This window comes from Felis catus, chromosome B3, assembly GCF_018350175.1.
Source record: "Felis catus isolate Fca126 chromosome B3, F.catus_Fca126_mat1.0, whole genome shotgun sequence".
Lineage (NCBI taxonomy): Eukaryota > Metazoa > Chordata > Mammalia > Carnivora > Felidae > Felis > Felis catus.
The window spans coordinates 93,038,164-93,057,220 of record NC_058373.1 but is presented as its reverse complement, the minus strand read 5'-3'; positions in this window follow the sequence as shown (position 1 = coordinate 93,057,220).

Below are 19,057 nucleotides of genomic sequence, written 5' to 3'. Positions count from 1 at the left end.
AGGATATGAATCTCCATCAGTTTACAAATTACTTAATGATTTACAAGAAGAAAAGGCAGTCTCCAGAAACCTGTAGGCTCAATTTCCTGGAGCCCTAATATCACTCTCCCCTCCAAAGATGTAGGGAACAAAGGCAAGAAGAAAATGTATAAAATTAAATTTCCTTATAACCTGCAGCCCACTGACAAATATTTGAGGCAGGCAGAGTATAACATTTCTCCAGGAACTTCCTACAGTTTTAATGTTAATGCTTTGCTAGAGGGAAAAACAACCTTAGCTTGACAATAGCTAGGCCTCCAGTATCTAATGAGTCCTCTTTAGCATGTGAAAGTCCCTTTGGAAAACTCCCTCTTGCCTTTATCCCCTCCTAACTCCCAGGTATATAATCTGTCACTCTTTACAATGCCAGTGCAGCTCTTTTTTGCCCAAAGGTCCTGTCCCCGTGCTTTAATAAAATAATCTTTTTGCACCAAATGCATCTCAAGAATTCTTTCTTGGCCGTTGGCTCTGGACCTCCACCATCACTCCAAAACTGGATCCAGCCTGCCCCAGTTTAATGGATGCTGACCAAAGATATGAGCCTGTTGGGTCAGAAAAGATCTATTGCTCATGGCCCAACAAGCAGCATAAGCTTCATGTTCATGTCAGTTCCTCTTGCTCCCTAACTCCCATGGATAAAATGTGGAGTGGTCCAGGTGAACAATGATCACATAGTGGATGTGCATCATAACTGAAGAACTCTGAGCCCATAGAACTCCAACCTTTCATAATGGGCTGCAAACAAAACTGCTCAATATTTACCCCGGAGAGAGACATTATGACACTAGACAGCAAATAAATCTGCCCTCTGTTCCCAAGGGAGACACTATGTCCATTTTCTAAGGCTTTTTAAACAACCTCGAAAACAGTCTGGAGTGAAGGCTATCAGTGTTTCTGCTTGCAAGTTGTGCAGAATCATGAAAGACCCATGGAGAATTTTCTCCTAACATATCTTTGCAATACAGATTTTGAGTTTCTAAGTACATATGTTATTTTATGTATAACATTAGCTGTCTAATTGCTAAATCTTACTTCCTAATCAGCTGCAGTGATAGACTAAGGAGAAATTATTCTTATCCCTTGCCTGTATTCTAGTCTTATTTTACAAAAAAAAATGCATATAAAAACTTGTTAGAGGAGTTTATATCTGCTCTCATTTCTTATTATAGTATGTACCTACTGTTTAAAGTATTGCATATTTAGAAAACATGGTATTGTTGAGTAATTTATATAACCGAGAGGTAAAATAACCACCCCAGGCATTTATTTAGCTATGGAGTAATTTGCCTAGCTTGTATAGTGGAGAAGGAATGTTAAAGATGATTGTGATATTTTATGCCTGCAAGAAGCCTTCAGCAGTAACCATAGCTCCATGAATATTTTGATTCAATGACCAGGGTTGCCAGATGTCTTCGAATCCTTCATTTCCTTATACATTTTCCCACTTTATCATGGTTCTCCTTCTCTTCCTTTCATTTTCTTATAACCTATAAACTCCTGTTCATTCTAAATTCAAATGATCAAAAAGCTTGGATACTGCATTTTTTTGTTGTTATTGGGGGGGGGGTAAAGTTTATAGTTTACTTTTATAAGAAAATAGAAAGACAATATATAACAAAGTCCTAACAGGGCTTAATTCAAAAGCATAACTTCTACAGCATGTTTTAAGGTCAGTGCAGGTTCAGTTTAGCTTTTTAATTCTAATGATAAAAAATAACACTACAACCATAACAGCTACTATTGATTGAAGGCAAATTATTTACAAGGTATGTATAAGTGCTTTGTTATTTCTAATCTTCAGAACAGTCCATCAAGGTAGGTGTTATCTCTAATTTACACATCAAATTGAGGTTCGGGGGTTAAAGGTAACTTGCTTTAGGTAACAGCTCAAGGTCTTTTTTGAGCCTGCAGCTCTCTCAAAATTATCAAAGATAGAGGTCACTGTGTTTAAGGTGGCTTTTGAAAATTGATAAACCTAAATTTGTTAGGCCTTACTATTTCTATTCCAAAATATTCAATTGCTGGGGAGGAAAAATGTTTCTCTACTCTTCAAGATTGTTCTAGCTGGTCTAAGAATAAAGTTGGCAAGATTAACAGAAGAAAATCGAATTTAATGACATACCTATAGGGAATCCACACAGACATGAGATTCCAAAGTCAGACAGGCAAAACGAGGTATATAAAGTTATCCTGAACAAAGGAGAAAGGCATAGGGGCATGTGACTTCAAAGGGAAGAAAGACAATTCACAGGAAGATGAAAAGGAGTACATGTTTGGTAAATGTTTGCTGAGCCCTACAGAAACAATAAGACATAGAGAGGAATTTTAAGAGACTTTGCTAGGGTCCTTCCTGTCTACCATGCCTAGTTCATATTGTGTAGTTATCTATGGTGCTAATTCTCTTCTAGGAGTGGGTCCTCTATCTAAATTCTTTTAGGCAGGTAGGGGGAAGATCAAAGTTTCTTCCTGAGTCTTTGGGACCTTGATTGTTTTCAGCTCAAAATAATCTGCATGCCAAAGTGGCACATCTTGAGCAGCCTGCCCTTGGCCTCTACATAATTTACTTTCACATTCATTTTACATAAAGGCATGAATTATGCATTTAAATTATCTAAAGTCTGAGTATATATGTATATATACACATATGTATTATATATCTTTTTCTTTCTCACTATGCATATGTATAAATATGTACATATATATATAAATTTTTAGTAACAATTCATGGTGTAGATTTTTTTCTCCTTGGAAGTTTTCTCTGATATACATTGTTCCTTATTTTCCTACCTGTCTGTGATCACTTACAGCTTTATTTATCCCTCAACTAGAGCACATAACACATTGTCCTGTAGTTAGATTTTTTAGGTGACTACTCTGCCTCTGCAAGCCCCCTGAAGACAGAGACCATTTCTTATGTATCTTTGTATCTTTGGAGTCTAGGCTAGTACTTAGAACTTCATTAGTGATTAATACACATGCCTTTTTTTTTTTGAGATAATAATACCCTTTATCTTAAATAGATTGTTTTCCTGTTTATTAAACATTGCTAAACATATATCTTCTGATCATGTTTCATAATTTTGGCATATAACACACTATTTTATATAGAATCAAGTTTTTAAAATTCTGCTTTTGTCAAACAAATGTAGATTTATATAATTTGTTATTCATATTTTGTTTTGAATCCATATGCTTATGGAGTCAATGATTTGTCTAAATTACATCAATTTGCAGATATCACTCATTCACTTCTTCCAGCTATCTAGGATCTATGAAAGCAATATTAGCAGAAGAATTAGCAATTGTTTTGTTTGTTTTAATACATGTTTCTGAATGAAAGAAAAATTTTAAAAATTAGTTTACTCTGTGTACATAGTAAGCGCTGCTGGGGTCTTAGCTTTTTCAAGAAATTTATACAAAGGGCTGTTATAACTCACCAAAGTTATTTTTGAAATTTATTTTTTATTTTTTAAATGTTTATTTTGAGAGGGAGAAAGAGAGAGTGTGGGGGAGGGGCAGAAGGGGGTGAGAGAGAGAGAGAGAGAGAGAGAGAGAGAGAGAGAGAGAGAGAAAATCCCAAGCAGGCTCCATGCTCAGAACAGAGCCTGATGTAGGGCTCAGTATCATAACCGTGAGATCATGACTTGAGCTGAAATCAAGAATCAGATGCTTAACTGACGTAGCCACACTGGCACTGCACCAATGTTATTTTAATAGCATTGGAAAGTCACTGTGAATCTTTAAAAAAAATTTTTTTAACGTTTATTTATTTTTGAGATAGAGAGAGACAGAGCATGAACAGGGGAGGGTCAGAGAGAGAGGGAGACAAAGAACCTGAAACAGGCTCCAGGCTCTGAGCTGTCAGCCCAGAGTGGGGCTCAGACTCACAGACCGTGAGATCGTGACCTGAGCCGAAGTCGGACGCTTAACGACTGAGCCACCCAGGCACCCTGTAAAAAAACTAACATATTATATAGAAATTGCTGACTAACCAAGAATATGAACCATATTGTTTCTTCTCTGTAGCCTATTTCTTTCCAGTCATGACATTATACTAATAAATGTAAAACCATAAGTCTGGGAGGAAATTTGAGTGGTTATATAATATACTGCCTTATCATGAGGCAGTTTGAAACCTAAACCAGATTAGGCACTATTCTAGTCTCAGACACTGCCTGAAAAGACAGTTCTCCAGCTTTGATTGGTGCTGCATTCTGTGATTTTGTGCCACTGAGAAAATGTTTCTGGATCTGTAATCTGGATCTCCCAATCTGGAATTTAAGCACGGTAGGTTAGCTCAATATTCTATAGAAGTGTAGAAATTCTTTAGGTCTTTGTATCAGTTAAGAAAGTCTACCTCATACTTATTCAACAAACAACTCCTAAGTTTTAGTGGCTAAAAGTCACAAAGGTTCACTTCTTATTCACCATATATATCTTTGGGGGCTTTGTGCTGCTTTGTCTGGATCCCAGACTGAGGAGCAGGCACCATCTGGAACATTGCCATGGTAAAAGTTAAAGAAGGGTAATAGTGAAACATGTACTAGTTCTTAAATACTTACACATGTAAGTAATACATGTCAGTTCTCATGTTTTATTGGCTAAAGCAAATCCTATGACCATACCTAACTTCTAGTAGGCAGGGAAGTACAATCATACAATATGCCTAGAATGAGAGAAAGTCAGAATACTTGTGAACAGCTCTCATGACTACCACAGCTTCTCATAACCTTTTTTGAGACTAGCATGAAATGAACTTAGAACAAAATATTGTTGGCTCCTAAGGCACAAATATCAGGTTTAAGAACAAGAACTTTTATAGTATATTTAAGTTCTTTGGCCTTGTTTGAGTATTCTAAGGCATCAAACAACATGGAGTAATTTAATCAGAGTTCTTCTACCTTCTCAATGTTAGTGTCAAATTCCACTCCATTTCAGACATCCATGAGTGTAGGCTCCAAACAGACCCATCATTATTCAGAAATATGCCACTCCCATGATTTCAAACACATGACTTTTCCGTTGATTATAATCTTCTGTTATTCATTCATCGAGTACATACTGAGTACCCAACCCTAAAGGATGCAATAGTTAACAAAGTAGATGTCATAGAAATATTCTGGTGTTCTAGTTTCACCATAATGTGCCTAAATGTAGATCTCCTTTTATTTATTCTGTTGGGAATCATTAAACTTCTTGAATTTGTGGGTTTATGTTTTTTAAAAAATCGCTTCTCAGACTTTATCTCTTCAAAAATGGACTCTGGTTTATTCTTTTTCTCTTTCTAGAACTTATAGACTTTTCTTAAAAATTCTCATACTGTTTTCCAGGTCTCTAAATCTCTCTTTTATGTATTCCATCTTGTGTCTCGCCTGGCTTCATTCTAATAAATTTTTTTTCAGATCCATTTTAAAGTTCACTGATTATCACTTTGGCTTGTGTCTTAATATGTTGTTAACGCTATTCATTGAGTTTTTAATGTCAATTGTTATCATTTCCACATCTAGACATTTTATTTGGTTGTGTAAAATTGTCTCAGTTATTCTTTATGGTGTCTTTTTCCTTGCTTATATTTTTAAACTTGTACATTAGTTCTTTAAGTATAATATATTAATACTCATTGTATTCTGTGCTTATTATTTCCAGTATCTGAAATATTAAAAAGTCTCCTGATTCTCAGTGTTGGTGCCTTGTTTTCTTTAGTGTTCAGTGAGTTGCTCATTTTTCTTGGAATATTAGGAATCTTTGACTTGCATGTCTGCTTGCACTAACAATCCAAGATCACTTTAAGCTTTTGGCTTAGGTTTCTTTGTTCCCCCTCCAAACTGACAAAACTGATGAAAATAAGTTTTTCCTAATTTTATGTAGTTGTGTCTTCCTTTATACAGAATTGTGATAAAAATGTCTTTTAAGTCTCAAAACAATGCTATGAAAATAATCTTAACTTTTGAAATTTCACAGGAACACATATTTAAAAATCCACTCTAAGTATTAAAGCTGTAAGAATGACAATGTTTCCTATATAGAGATTTTTTTTATAGCTTTATCTAAAGAAGAAAAAAGAAAGCTACATATGCTTGGTTAAGGGATAAATCTACCCAGGTATCTAAGAATAAAATAGAATTGTATTTGAGAGAGAGAGGAGAGAGAGAGAGATCTTTTTTTTTTTTAATTTTTTTTTTAACGTTTTATTTATTTTTGAGACAGGGAGAGACAGAGCATGAAAGGGGAGGGTCAGAGAGAGGGAGACACAGAATCTGAAACAGGCTCCAGGCCCTAAGCTGTCAGCACAGAGCCCGATGCGGGGCTCCAACTCACGGACCGCGAGATCATGACCTGAGCTGAAGTCAGCTGCTTAACCGACTGAGCCACCCAGGCGCCCTGAGAGAGATATCTTTTAAGGAATTGACTCAAGTGAATCTAGGGGCTGGCAAGTCTGAAATCTGTAGGGCAGATCAGCAAGTTGGAGACTCAGGTAAGAGCTGATATTGTAATCTAGAATTTGAATTCCACAGGGCAACCTACTGAAAACTCAGGCAGGGTTTCTGTGTTGTGGACGTGAGAAAAATTCCTCCTTCTTCAGGAAATCCCAGTCTTTCCTCTAAAGGCCTTTGACTGAACAACAACAAAAAAAGGTCTTTGACTGATGAGATGAGGCCATTCGTATTTTCAAGAGTAATCTGCTTTTTTCGACTTTACTGATTTGAGTATTAATCACATCTATGAAAAACCTTCACAGTACCAGGTGTTTGAGTAAACAACTGGGTACCATAGCCTAGTCATGCTGACACATAAAATTAACCATTGCAGATGGCTAGCATCTTGGAAGGTTGTTTAGCACTCGGTGGGTTTTCCCATACTCAAGAAGATGTACCAAAAAGTCTGTGTGTGACTGATTCTGTTTACTGGCTTCTTCTCTGAACTGCAACTTAATCACCTTTCCTTGCTATCTGCCTGCAGTATTCCCTTGAGGGCAGAGTCATTCTGGGATGGGGGTGCATCTAGTGGTGAAGGATATCTATGCTATGCCTACCATACTGGTTCATGGAACCATGAGCCTGGGAAGGATCATGCCAACCTGACTGGATCCCTTTGAAGCTAGCTTGCAATCTTTTAGAGACACTGCAGTCCACAGAATTACAACAGAGAAGGAAGAACTGCCCAGGAAACTTACACTCACAAAGAAACCATCACTTTGAATTTTTTTTTTTCAACGTTTATTTATTTTTGGGACAGAGAGAGACAGAGCATGAACGGGGAAGGGGCAGAGAGAGAGGGAGACACAGAATCGGAATCAGGCTCCAGGCTCTGAGCCATCAGCCAGAGCCTGATGCGGGGCTCGAACTCACGGACCACGAGGTCGTGACCTGGCTGAAGTCGGACCCTTAACCGACTGCACCACCCAGGCGCCCCAGAAACCATCACTTTGAATCTATTCTTAGGATGTACTTCCCAGATCTTTCTATGGGGGCTACAAATGACTATATGGACTTAGGTCTTGAGAAATAAGTCAACAGGAACAAAATCATGCTGAACTATTTAGGCTCTTTTCAATAAGGTGAGGCATCTAACCTTATGCTCAATCAACTCAGAATGCAACCTCTGTAGTCCTGATAGTCAAGCTTCTTGAGATGGCCAGGTGATTCTTACATGATCAACTTTTGAAATTAATCTTTCATGTGGCATAGCCAGAGGAGTCTGCCTCCTTGAGACCACCTTGCCAGTTAATCACCTTAAATTATATGATTTATCATCTTAAATTATTATTTCTGACACTTTCCTAAGTAGGGGTAAGAGAAACAGAAATCGTTTTTAGTTTATATTTTAAGAAGAAAAAGAGTTGTAACTATGTCTATCTCATTCAGCTTTGTTGTTGGATGGTTTTATGATGGTGATGGTACTTAAAACAGACAATATGTGGGTATTTGGCAACTGAATGAAAAGTTGACATAATAAGATAGTAAAATAACAGGCTCATCTTTGGGAAAGTGATGCCATCAAATAAAAACAAACACCAAAAAATAGAATTTTAAAGCCCCTAAAAGATCTTATCAGTCAGCTTTACTTGCAAAACTTTCATATGATCAAATCCTTAAAATATCTCATTATTTCTAATCTCACAGCTGCTAAATAAGATGTGCATGTATGTACACAGAGTTGTTGCAAATTTGAGAATATAGGCATGAAGCTTTCTGCTCCATTTAGGTAATAGGAATTTAGGTTGCAAACCTGCAGGGAGGCTAGCTTGTGGTTACAAATAGATTTGAAGACAGGCAGTTTTCTTTGCAGGTCTCAGTGAAGATCAGGGATTATTACAAAACTATCCCTAGATTGGGATTGTTGTCTTCTGGGGTCCCAGCTTTACTGGCATAGGGTGTCTTATTAGAAGTTTCATCTTAGCTCTTATTTCTCAGGCCCTCGGAGTTGTGAAAAGGAAAACTCAGGTTTACCTGGTTTGGCAAATGGATTCAAGGCTAAAACCAGCCTCAGAATTCTGTTTTTCCCTCTGAGTTTCAGCTTCATTAAGTTTTTTTGCTTGTGTATTCCCTAATTTCTTGCCAGTTTATAGATGTATTTAATAAGATTTAAACATATTTTATCCAGAATTGTATCTGTTTTCAGTGCAGTGTAGGTCAAGGTACTTAGTGTACTGTATTGAAGCTATGTATATAGATTTTAAAAATTTATAGAGAAATATCTATAAATCATCTCAAATTTGAACTTTACAAGTAAAGGTAAATATTGATATCAATATATTAATCTGTGAAAAAAATAATAATGAGTACTAATATTTACTTTAGTCCTCTCCCCACTGTGCCAGACACTGAACTAAGCATTTTATATTTACTAAAATGTATGATATGTGTGCTGTTATTATCTCAATTTTATAGAGGGAGCACTGAGCCACAGAAACAGTTCCTTTATTTTTAAAATAAAAAAAAATTTTTTTTGTTTTAGAGAGAGAGAGTATGTGGGTGTGGGTGGGTGTGTGCACATGCATGCACTGTTAGTGGGGGAGGGGCAGAGAATGAGAGACAGAATCTCAAGCAGGCTCCATGCTCAGCACCGAGCCTGGCACAGCCTGATCCCATGACCCTAGGATCATGATCTGAGCTGAAATTAAGAGTGGGACACTTAACTGACTGAGCCACCCGGGTGGCATATATGGTTGAATTAAGGATTTTGAGATGGGGAGATCCAAGATTATCTGGATGGGCTCAATGTAACCACAAGGATTCTTAAAAAATGGGAGAGAAGGCAGAAATTAAGAGAGAGAAGTTTGAAGATGCTTCACTGTTGGTTTTGAAAATGAATGATGGGACTATGCGCTAAGAAATGGAGATGGCTTCTGGAAGCTTGAAAAAACAAGGAAATGGATTCTTCCCTAGGGCTTCCAGAAGGAAAGCAGCTCCCCTGTCTCCTGTTTTTAGCTCACTAACACATATTTTGGGTTTCTGAACTCCAGAGCTGTAAGAGAATAAATTTGTTTTGTTTTAAACCACTCAATTTGTGGTAATTTGTTATAGCAGCAACAAGAAACTGATACAATAGACTATGACTGTCTCCATATTTTCACCACCAGAAACCCTGCCTTCTGCTCTTACAACTCTGTACAGCTTGCTTTCTCAAAGTTCTCTGTGATCTACCAATCACCAGTGACTTCTTTGAGATTGTGTCAAAGGAGAGGTTTTACTGTCTCAAGGGGAGAGTTTTCTTTGCAGAAAAAAACTGTTCAGAATAACATTGATATTTAAAATTATTATTCAATTTTTTGAGAAGTTATAAAAGAAAAATCAAACAACAACAACATAGAAAACAATAGTTCTTCCTTTACTTCACAGGCTCACCTTTATAAATCTTAATCTGTAGGCTCAGCAAATTTTAACTGTAACTTTACAAGGGATCTTTGATTAGTATTTGGAAACATTCACAAAATTTATAGCTAATTAAGCTCACTTGAACATTTCAACCTGTATTTATAAATTTAGTATGTTTTAAAAAAAATTTAGTATGTTTGATTTGTCTCATAAATACTATAATGATCTTTTTTATAAACAAAATCTTCCCAGGCTCTTAATTAATTCCTATAAATATGAAAAAAAGAATAAACTTATTATTATAGTGAAATTTAATTTCTCTTAATAGTAAGATGCTAACTGAAATCACCAGCCTAAATCAATTATTTAAGTACATCTTAAAAAATCATGTTGTATGACCTAAATATATACAATTTTTATTTGTTAATCATGCCTCAATAAAACTGAATAAAATAAAACAAATCATTATTCAATTATATATTTTAAATTGGAATTATAAGGCTGAGTTATTATTTGAATAGGCCAAATGTTTTAAATGATACATGTATATAAAATACCAATGTGCAAACAAATGTTAATACTAAAGTGTTACCTCTTTTGCACACTTCTATACTTAATGTTACATCTTTCTGGGTTTGAAAACATTTACTGGTTTAGGAAACAACTGTGTTTTCCCAAACATTACAAGAGATACCTTCCATTTGGTTGGAATGGCATAACAAGAGATTTTGGCTAGCACACCAACTAGATTCTTATTATTGATACTGATACTGATAATTGGGGTGTTGAAACAAACCAACTCTTTCTTGCACCTAAACTTATGAATTTGAAAGGTCAACTTTAACTTTTTTCTTTTTTTAAATTATGTTTTGTTTTTAAAAGTAAGCTCTGCACCCAATGTGGGGCTTGAACTCAAGACCCTGAGATCAAGAGTTGCATGCTCTACCAACTGAGATAGCCAGGTGCCCCCTAGCTATTTTTTTATTGGTTCAGTCACTCACAAAACCTTTTACATTTATCATATCTTTGACCTGGTGTTTCACAACCTTTTTTTTTTCTTTTTAAATGAAAACTCATTTTGCTAGTTGTTTCATTAAAAAAAAAATCCCAGTTTAAAACACTTTGGACAATGATGTTCTATCTCCCTCTGGGAGATTCTTAATCCACATTAGGATAGTAAAGACTCTTAAAAACCTTGTAGTGAAGACATTTGCTTATCTTAAGCTAGCATTTCCAAAATTAAGTGAACAAGAACCATTTTTTTCCAACTCCCGTTATTTATTAATATTCCATAGAACTAGCTGCTTGAGAAATGCTCCTAAAATCTGTCTGCTCTTTTTCATTACTCCTAGTGTAGTTCACGGCCTCATTATCCCCCACCTAGACTAGGCTATTTAATCTTCTGAATAGAATCTCTGCTTGTTTTCTTATTTTCCATCTATTCTTTAGATGCTCTCAGAGTGATTGTTGCATAATGCATTTCTGATCATGTCTCTCCTTTGCTCAGAAGCAGAAGAGTGGAAGGATTGGGAGTGTGTAGACTGATTCAAATCTCTGCCACTACTTAGCAAGGCAGCCTTGGAAAATTCATGTAACTTGTCTGGGCCTCTATTTTTTCCAACTAAAAAATCAGCAGCCTGTTCTAGATGGCTCTACTGTTCCTTTCAACTATAAAATTCTTTTCTTCTAGGGTATAGTACAAATTCCTTCTTTTGTCTCCCATGAAATTACCTTGGCCTATTTCCTTCCAACTTGATTTCTCATTCTTTTCTCCTGAACTCTATAGTTCAACCAAACTGGACTGCTACTTATTGTCCTCTCTATACATTATGTTATTTCAATGCTTTTCTTCTTATTTCATCTCCCTTATATCTCGGATTCCTTATGTCTGCTTCTATAATTCATAGTTAACTTTTAACGTACACCTCAGTTACTCTTTCCTTCAAGAAAGTCAGAACACTTCTCTAATCAGTTGAGATTTCTCCCAGCGTTGGCTCTTGTAGTACTTTATACTTCCATTTTAGCTTCTATTTTTCTGCCTTGACTTACATTGATGTGCATATCCTGTTCACTGATTAAGCAATAACTAAATTAGTGACTGTTATATTATTCATAGGAACTATACAGAGGTCTCTATTACCTTACACATTTTTCCTTAGGTATCTATTGTTGGACCTTGAAATAATTGGGTCCTTGATTTATAATGTTTAGTTGAAAAGTAAATATTTGATCAAATTAGAGATATGCCTGAGTAAAAGCTGGACCTCTAATGGAAATATGAATCTTCCATTTGGAAATAAGATGCAATGTGAAGAGAATTTTAACTTTTTTGGTATATATTAATAAAATAGCTTTTATATCAACTGTATCTGAAAACATAAGCTTGAAAAATTACTTATCCACAAACTCTTGGGGCTTAGGTGCTTCTATTTTTTCTTGTTTGGATGACCATCCCTTTTGTAGAGTTTTATAGCTGTTTAATTTTCTCTCATAATGTTGACTTTGCAAATAGCAAGTTAAATAAATAAATGTCCTCTTATTGATAGGAAAAACAAAGGCTAGAGTACTCTTGTCAATTTGTCTACTTCATTACCTCCCAATTTGTCTTTGAGATGTGGGTCCTTTATTTGAGCTTTATTTTGTAGGAGTTCCTTAGATATTACAATCCAAGTCCAGAGTAGTCAAATTAAGCCGGAATAATTCTAATTTGGTACTTAGATATATATACTGTTTTTTGTAACAAAACAAAACAAAAAATCTTCAAGCAGCACTTTCTTATATTTCTTGTATATTATACACACACACACACACAAACACACACACACACACACACACACACACACACATATATATATATATATATATATATATATATATATATATATACATTAAAGAAATAAAATCCTGCCACCTTAAATTTCTCCTCATAGATTAAACATGAATTTTTTTTTCCAGGAGCCTCAGAATAGCTTCTGGTAGGGGATGCTGCTGTGATTAGAGAAGGGAACAGTGTCGTGCCTGCCATTTGAATAAGGATTTAGTGAGGTCTATAACACTGAGCTAGTCAAAGGGGAAGCTTGAAATATACATCAAAGAGAATTTAATCTAGGCAATGCTAAAAATAAAAAGGCCCATTTCATGGAAAAGTGACAATAAAAACTTTTCAGAGTGTGAAAAAGATTTATCATCTGGGGAAAACAGTCTGAAAAGGTAGGGCATAATGTTAGCTGGTGACAAATACTGTCATCTAAAATTTCATATGTATCAAAGGACTAGGGTTCACACTGAAGTACAGTAGTTTCCCCTTATCCACGGTTTTGCTTTCTGCTGTTTCAGTTACCCGCGGGTAACCACCCACTGAAAGCAGATGATCCTTCTTCTGACCTATTGTCACAGTAGTAGCCTATGGCTAGTTACAATGCTTATGTCATTCACCATACTTCATCTCCTTAGGTAGGCATTGTATCATCTCACATCATTGCGAGAAGGGTGAGTACAGTATGTAAGATATTGAGAGAGAAAGAGACTACAATCACTTAATTTTTATTACAGTATATTATTATAGTTCTATTTTATTATTAATTACTATTGTTAATCTCTTACTGTGCCTTTTTTTATAAATTAAACTTTATCATAGGTATGTATGTGTAAGAAAAAAATCCATATATATAAGGTTTAGTACTATGTATGTTTTTAGGCATCCACTGGGAGTCTTGGAAAATATCCCCATGGATAAGGAGGGACTGCTGTTTGTGCTAATATTTAATGGATTTTTTGGTTAAGCTCTTTAAGAAACTGTTAGTAGTATATGCTGATGACTAGAGATATGGAATTTGATTTTTAAGTGAGAATAACTATGATCATGATATTGATATGACTAGAAGCATCCACCCAGTTTTACTTTGAATGCATAATTTGCTTTGTTGAGTTATGGTTAGTGTATTTTCAAGGTAGGCTATCTTTGTTGGTTGAAGTCTACTACTCATGAAGTTGAAGTCAAGGCCATCAATTCTGTCCTCTCCAATCCTGTTATATTATGTAGAATAAATCTCTATTATGGGGCTACAGACAATGCTAGAATTCCAGGTGGCCATTTTACATATACTTGCTGCTCATCAAAAAAAATGTGGGTGGCTAAGAGAAAATGTATTATCACAGTTTGAAAAAAAAAAAGCTCAAAATGCAAGTCACACTTGTGGCAGCTCAATAGATTCATTTTCCTACATATAATAATAACATACGCCTTAATGTGAAAGGCATTTCAAGACAATACAAAGAGTTAGTTAATTGTGCATGGAGCATAAATGATTTTTTCAAATAAAAGGTTTTTATATAATTACCATATTTATTACTAGATCTGTTTCTACGACAATGTTCAGGAAGAACCCTTTTATGTTTATTTGAAAAAATATGTATCTGGCATTTCTGAAAATAGAAGATGCTTAACAAGGTAGAGAAAGAACTGTTTTTGTCCTTTGGACCTGCATGTTAACTTTATTTAAACAATTGCCCAGTACAAGGTTATGTAAATGATGGTCAACAAGTGGATATGTTATGCACCTTTAGAGGCTTTAGCTCTGCACACATTTTATGAAATTACTATGTATTTTAAAGCACGTTGGATATATTTAGCTAAATTACAATTTGACAAAAGAAAGGTGACTTTCACTGCAGTTCCAACTTATTTTGAGTTCCAGCCTGGGGTCTCTCCATGTCTTCTGTCTTAAAATTCTCCAAAGTATTGCTTTGGTAGCAACAGCAGCTAAGACTATCCCTTGTAAATTGCATGATATACAACTTAGAATTAATTCTAGCAAAAATAATAAATGTTAATACACCAAATGTCCCAATATCAAGTTTAAAAATCTTTATTATTATGTAAGCATCTTTTATCTACAATGCAATAGAAATTGGTGTTCATGATTATACCTGTGAGGCATTCCAAGATATAAAGAAGGTGCTGAATGAATAAAAGTTAAATTTTACTTGATGCAGTTTTGGAGTTAGTGTATTTGTATTTGATTGTATTCTGTTTGACAATTGATTATTCATGTGTGATATATGAAGTGACTTTCAATTTCCCAGAATAGAACCTATAAAACTTATGAACAGATTGAGTTCACAAAATATATTTGTATACCAATTTGTTTGGAACCAGGAAAATATGTTTCCATGAAAAAAATGTTATATTGTTTATACTGAAAATTTTATTGTATATCTATTATGTGCCAGACAGTACGGTGATAAAAGAAAGATGACTAATACTTCCTCAAAGACCTTACAAGAGTGCATGAGTGTGGCAGAGGTAAATGTAGAGTGCTTTGGGAATACAGACAATAAGTATATAAATCATTCTAGGAGCCAAGAAAGGCTTTCCTTGGAGGGCAATGCCTGACTAATTTTAAAGAATAAATGAATACTAGCATATTGGTTGTGTTAGTAAGAAAGAGGGTAACTGAGGAAGAGGGCGGCATATATGATATCATGGTGGAATGAAATGATAGGGTACATTCAGGTAACTACTAGTGGTTTGATGTAGCCAGAGCATGGGACTGATGGGGAGAATAGGGTAGCAAATTGGACATAACACTTTATAGCTACGGGGGAATTTTGATGTCTCATTAACAGGGAAGTTAAATTGTGAATACTTTGAAAACACTACTCTGGTAGCTCTATGGAGGATCAATTGAAGGGGTGTTAGAAGATATAGGAAAGGCAGGTAATAGGCAAATGCAGGTGTTCAGGGGTGAAGTGATGGGGCTAGAACTATGGAAAGTCTTATAATTATCTTCACTAAGAAGCTTTTTGGCTTCTGCTTGCATCTCATTTGCTATAGACAGACCAATCTCTTTGAACTGGTTGAGAAATTGATAACATACTGATTTCCATCTCCATATACACTTACTATCTCTCCTGAGTCCTGCAGGCTGATCTCCTTTCTCTTTGCTTCAGCCACAAAAAACTCCAAAACTTAAGAAAATAGATAACCTTGTGTATAGGGCATGAGAATGTGGGAATGGAATTGAGGTCATTAGCTCTTTATGCCATATTTCTGCTAGGCTCTTCTGAGGCCATTTTAATATAACAAATCCACAAGATTTATTGGATTAATTGGATGCTTGGAGAATGAGAAAAAGGGAAAAGTTTAGGATACTTCTCATTTCTAATTCAGGTAGTAGAGGTGTCATTTATTGAGATAAGTCTCCTAGGAGGGGTTATAAAATGTGAGGGAAAGAAAAGCATAGTTTTGAGTCTTTAGGATATCCAGGGAGTCAGTACAGTAAAGTTTTATGGTACTAGGGCTCAGGAGAAATGGGACTGGTGGTATGCACAGGGGAGTCATCTGCATGTTGGATCTCGTTGAAAATATATTTCAGATCCACTCCCTTAGAAGACTGATTAAAGTAAATTTGGGAGGAAGGAGACACAAACATCTTTGAAATTTAAATTTTTTTAATGTTTATTTATTTTTGACAGAGAGGGAGATAGAGCATGAGTTGGGGAGAGGCAGATAGAGAGGGAGACACAGAATCTGAAGCAGGCTCCAGACTCCTAGCTGTCAGCACAGAGCCCAACGCAGTGCTCGAACTCAAGGACCTCGAGATCATGACCTGAGCCGAAGTCAGACGCTCAACTGACTGAGCCACCCAGGCACCCCTAGCATCTCTGAAATTTAAGACAGCAACCTGAGGACGAGGTGTTTTGGAGGTGGATTCCTTCATTTAAATCAGAGGGATCAGGGTGCCTGGCTGGCTCAGTTGTTAAGTATCTGACTCTGCCTCAGGTCAGGATTTCATGGTTCATGAGTTTGAGTCCCACATTGGGTGAGCTCGAGCCCTGCCTCTGTTGAACATGAGCCCTGCTTTTTGTGAACACGAGCCCCACCTTCAGGTGAGCCCCACTTCTCCTTTCTTTCTCTCCTTCCCACTCCTGGGATTCTCTCTCTCTTTGCCCTTTGCTCACTTGTGCCCCAACCCTCAAAAAAATTAAAAAAAAAAAAAAACTAGACAGGTCAGTAACTAACCCTAACCCAAATATCTAAAACATGTTGCCTTGAAAGAAAGGAGGACTGAAGTTCCCTTTTAAAACATGACAGTCTTGTCTCTCTGGTAGAAAGGATGGTTGAAGCACACCATTGTGCTTACAGAGAACTTACATAAGATTCTAGGTTGCAAAGTAGAATTAAAACAGGAAAAAAGCGATGCGAGGCACCTGGCTGGCTCTGTCCATTGAGCATGCCACTCTTGATCCTGGGGTCTTGAGTTTAAGCCCCCTGTTGGGGGTAGAGTTTACTTAAAAGAAAAAAGTCATGAGTAGGATGCATTAATATGTATAGTCTCTTTAAGGATCATGTTTGCTCTGAGAGCAATGTTACACTATATAGTCAGAACCATTTCAGCTAAATTGTGGATAAATATGCCAAAAAGAAACAGCCAAAGTTCAGAGAATTGTACAGAAAAAAATTCACTTTCTTAAAATGGTTGCTCTAACAATCACAGGATGGCATGAAATATTCTGAAGTCAGCAATTCTGACGAAGCCTTGTTCTGAAGAGCAAATTTCTTCCTGTCAATTATAGCAGAACAAAGTAACATATGATGAAAAGAAACCAAGAATAACAAAGGTTTTCTTTCCAAGAGTCCCTGTTTGTGGAAATTCTCCTTAGTCCTTTTCTGTTTGGCATAAATCCTTTTCCTGAGTAAACAAATTTGAATGCCTGTACTTAGAAAAGTTTGACCTGTTTTGGGAATCAAGAAGAGTAAGCCTTAGTAAAGAGTCCCCTCAAAGCTCTGTTGCTGTACCCTGGGCTTTCTAAAATTTCTCAGTTTTAGGCATCTGCAACACAAAGCTAATTTTAATTGGCAAAACTATCTTCTAAGGATTTTTTGGTGAAACTAAGTGTTACAGAGTATTTTTCCATTTTCACACGTCTCAGTTGTCATGCTTGAAGTTTTGAGTTCTGTTGGATGGACAAAAGCTATTTGCTAAATCATTTTAACAAAAGGCCAATCATTCATAATTAATAGATAAACTTTGTTGAATGGCCAATAAGATTGATAATGCCACCTTCCATAGTTGTAGATGTATATGACTGAATCTTGTTCCAAACTGTTGAATGATAGGATTCAGTATTTACACTGCATTGCCTGGCAACAAATATTCTCTTTGGCGAGCTGACAGCCTCCCTTCATGAGATATGGCCAGCCCTGGGAAACATTGCTGACATTAGGCTCTGTTCTGCTGATATTACACAAAACTGCAGGATTTCAACATGGCATTGTTCCAGAAATATATGCTGTTTTTCTGAGACAGTACAAAGTGATACAACAAAAAAGCCACATCTGGTCTTAACTGTCATCTTATTTATCAGTTTTCACCTTCATCACCATCACATCAACTTTTCAGTTGTTCTTAAACCTGGAATTTCATGGACCAGAGAATTAAATAGTCAAAGTAGTCTTTGCAGTATAGGTTTGTGTTTCCAAATTATTCACAGATCACCTGTTTAGCACTCAGTGTATTTTCCTATTGAAAAACTATATGGTAAATAGTAGTTACATTCTAAAGCCTATTTATTCCATAATGTGGCTGAAATTCCCAAACATACTAAATCAAATACAAGAAAACACTGTGACGTCACTTCCTTGGGTATCTTAAAATGTATATAAACATAAGACTATGTTAAAAGAACTTAGAGAATACTTTTCTGATATTCTCTATATTAACAATAAAGCAGATTTTTAAAGAAAAGGAACTGGTTTACACTTTTTTTCAAAATGGTGAGTGCCAGGAAAGTTTTGACTGGAAAATGAAGGCGTGATAGAGATGTTTGAAGATATTCCAAAAAAGACGTGGCATTTTTAAGGAATTTAGAGGTAAAAGGTACCTTATCTTTTCTGTGTATAATTTAACATCAATTTTCACTTTTTATTAATAAAAATATATCATTATCACTTCTTTGCATATGAATAGTGGCTAACTTATTTTTTTTTCTTTTTTTGTGGGAAGAGGGGGTTCATAAATGGAATAAATCTACAAGCTTTTGATTCAGAAGCTAGTGATATTTACTGTACTTTTTTTAATGTTTATTTTTTTTTGAGAGACAGAGAGTGGGGGAGGGGCAGAGAGAGAGAGAGAGAGAGAGAGAGAGAGAGAGAGAGAGAGACTGAGTGTGAGTGGGGGAGGGACAGAGAGAGAGGG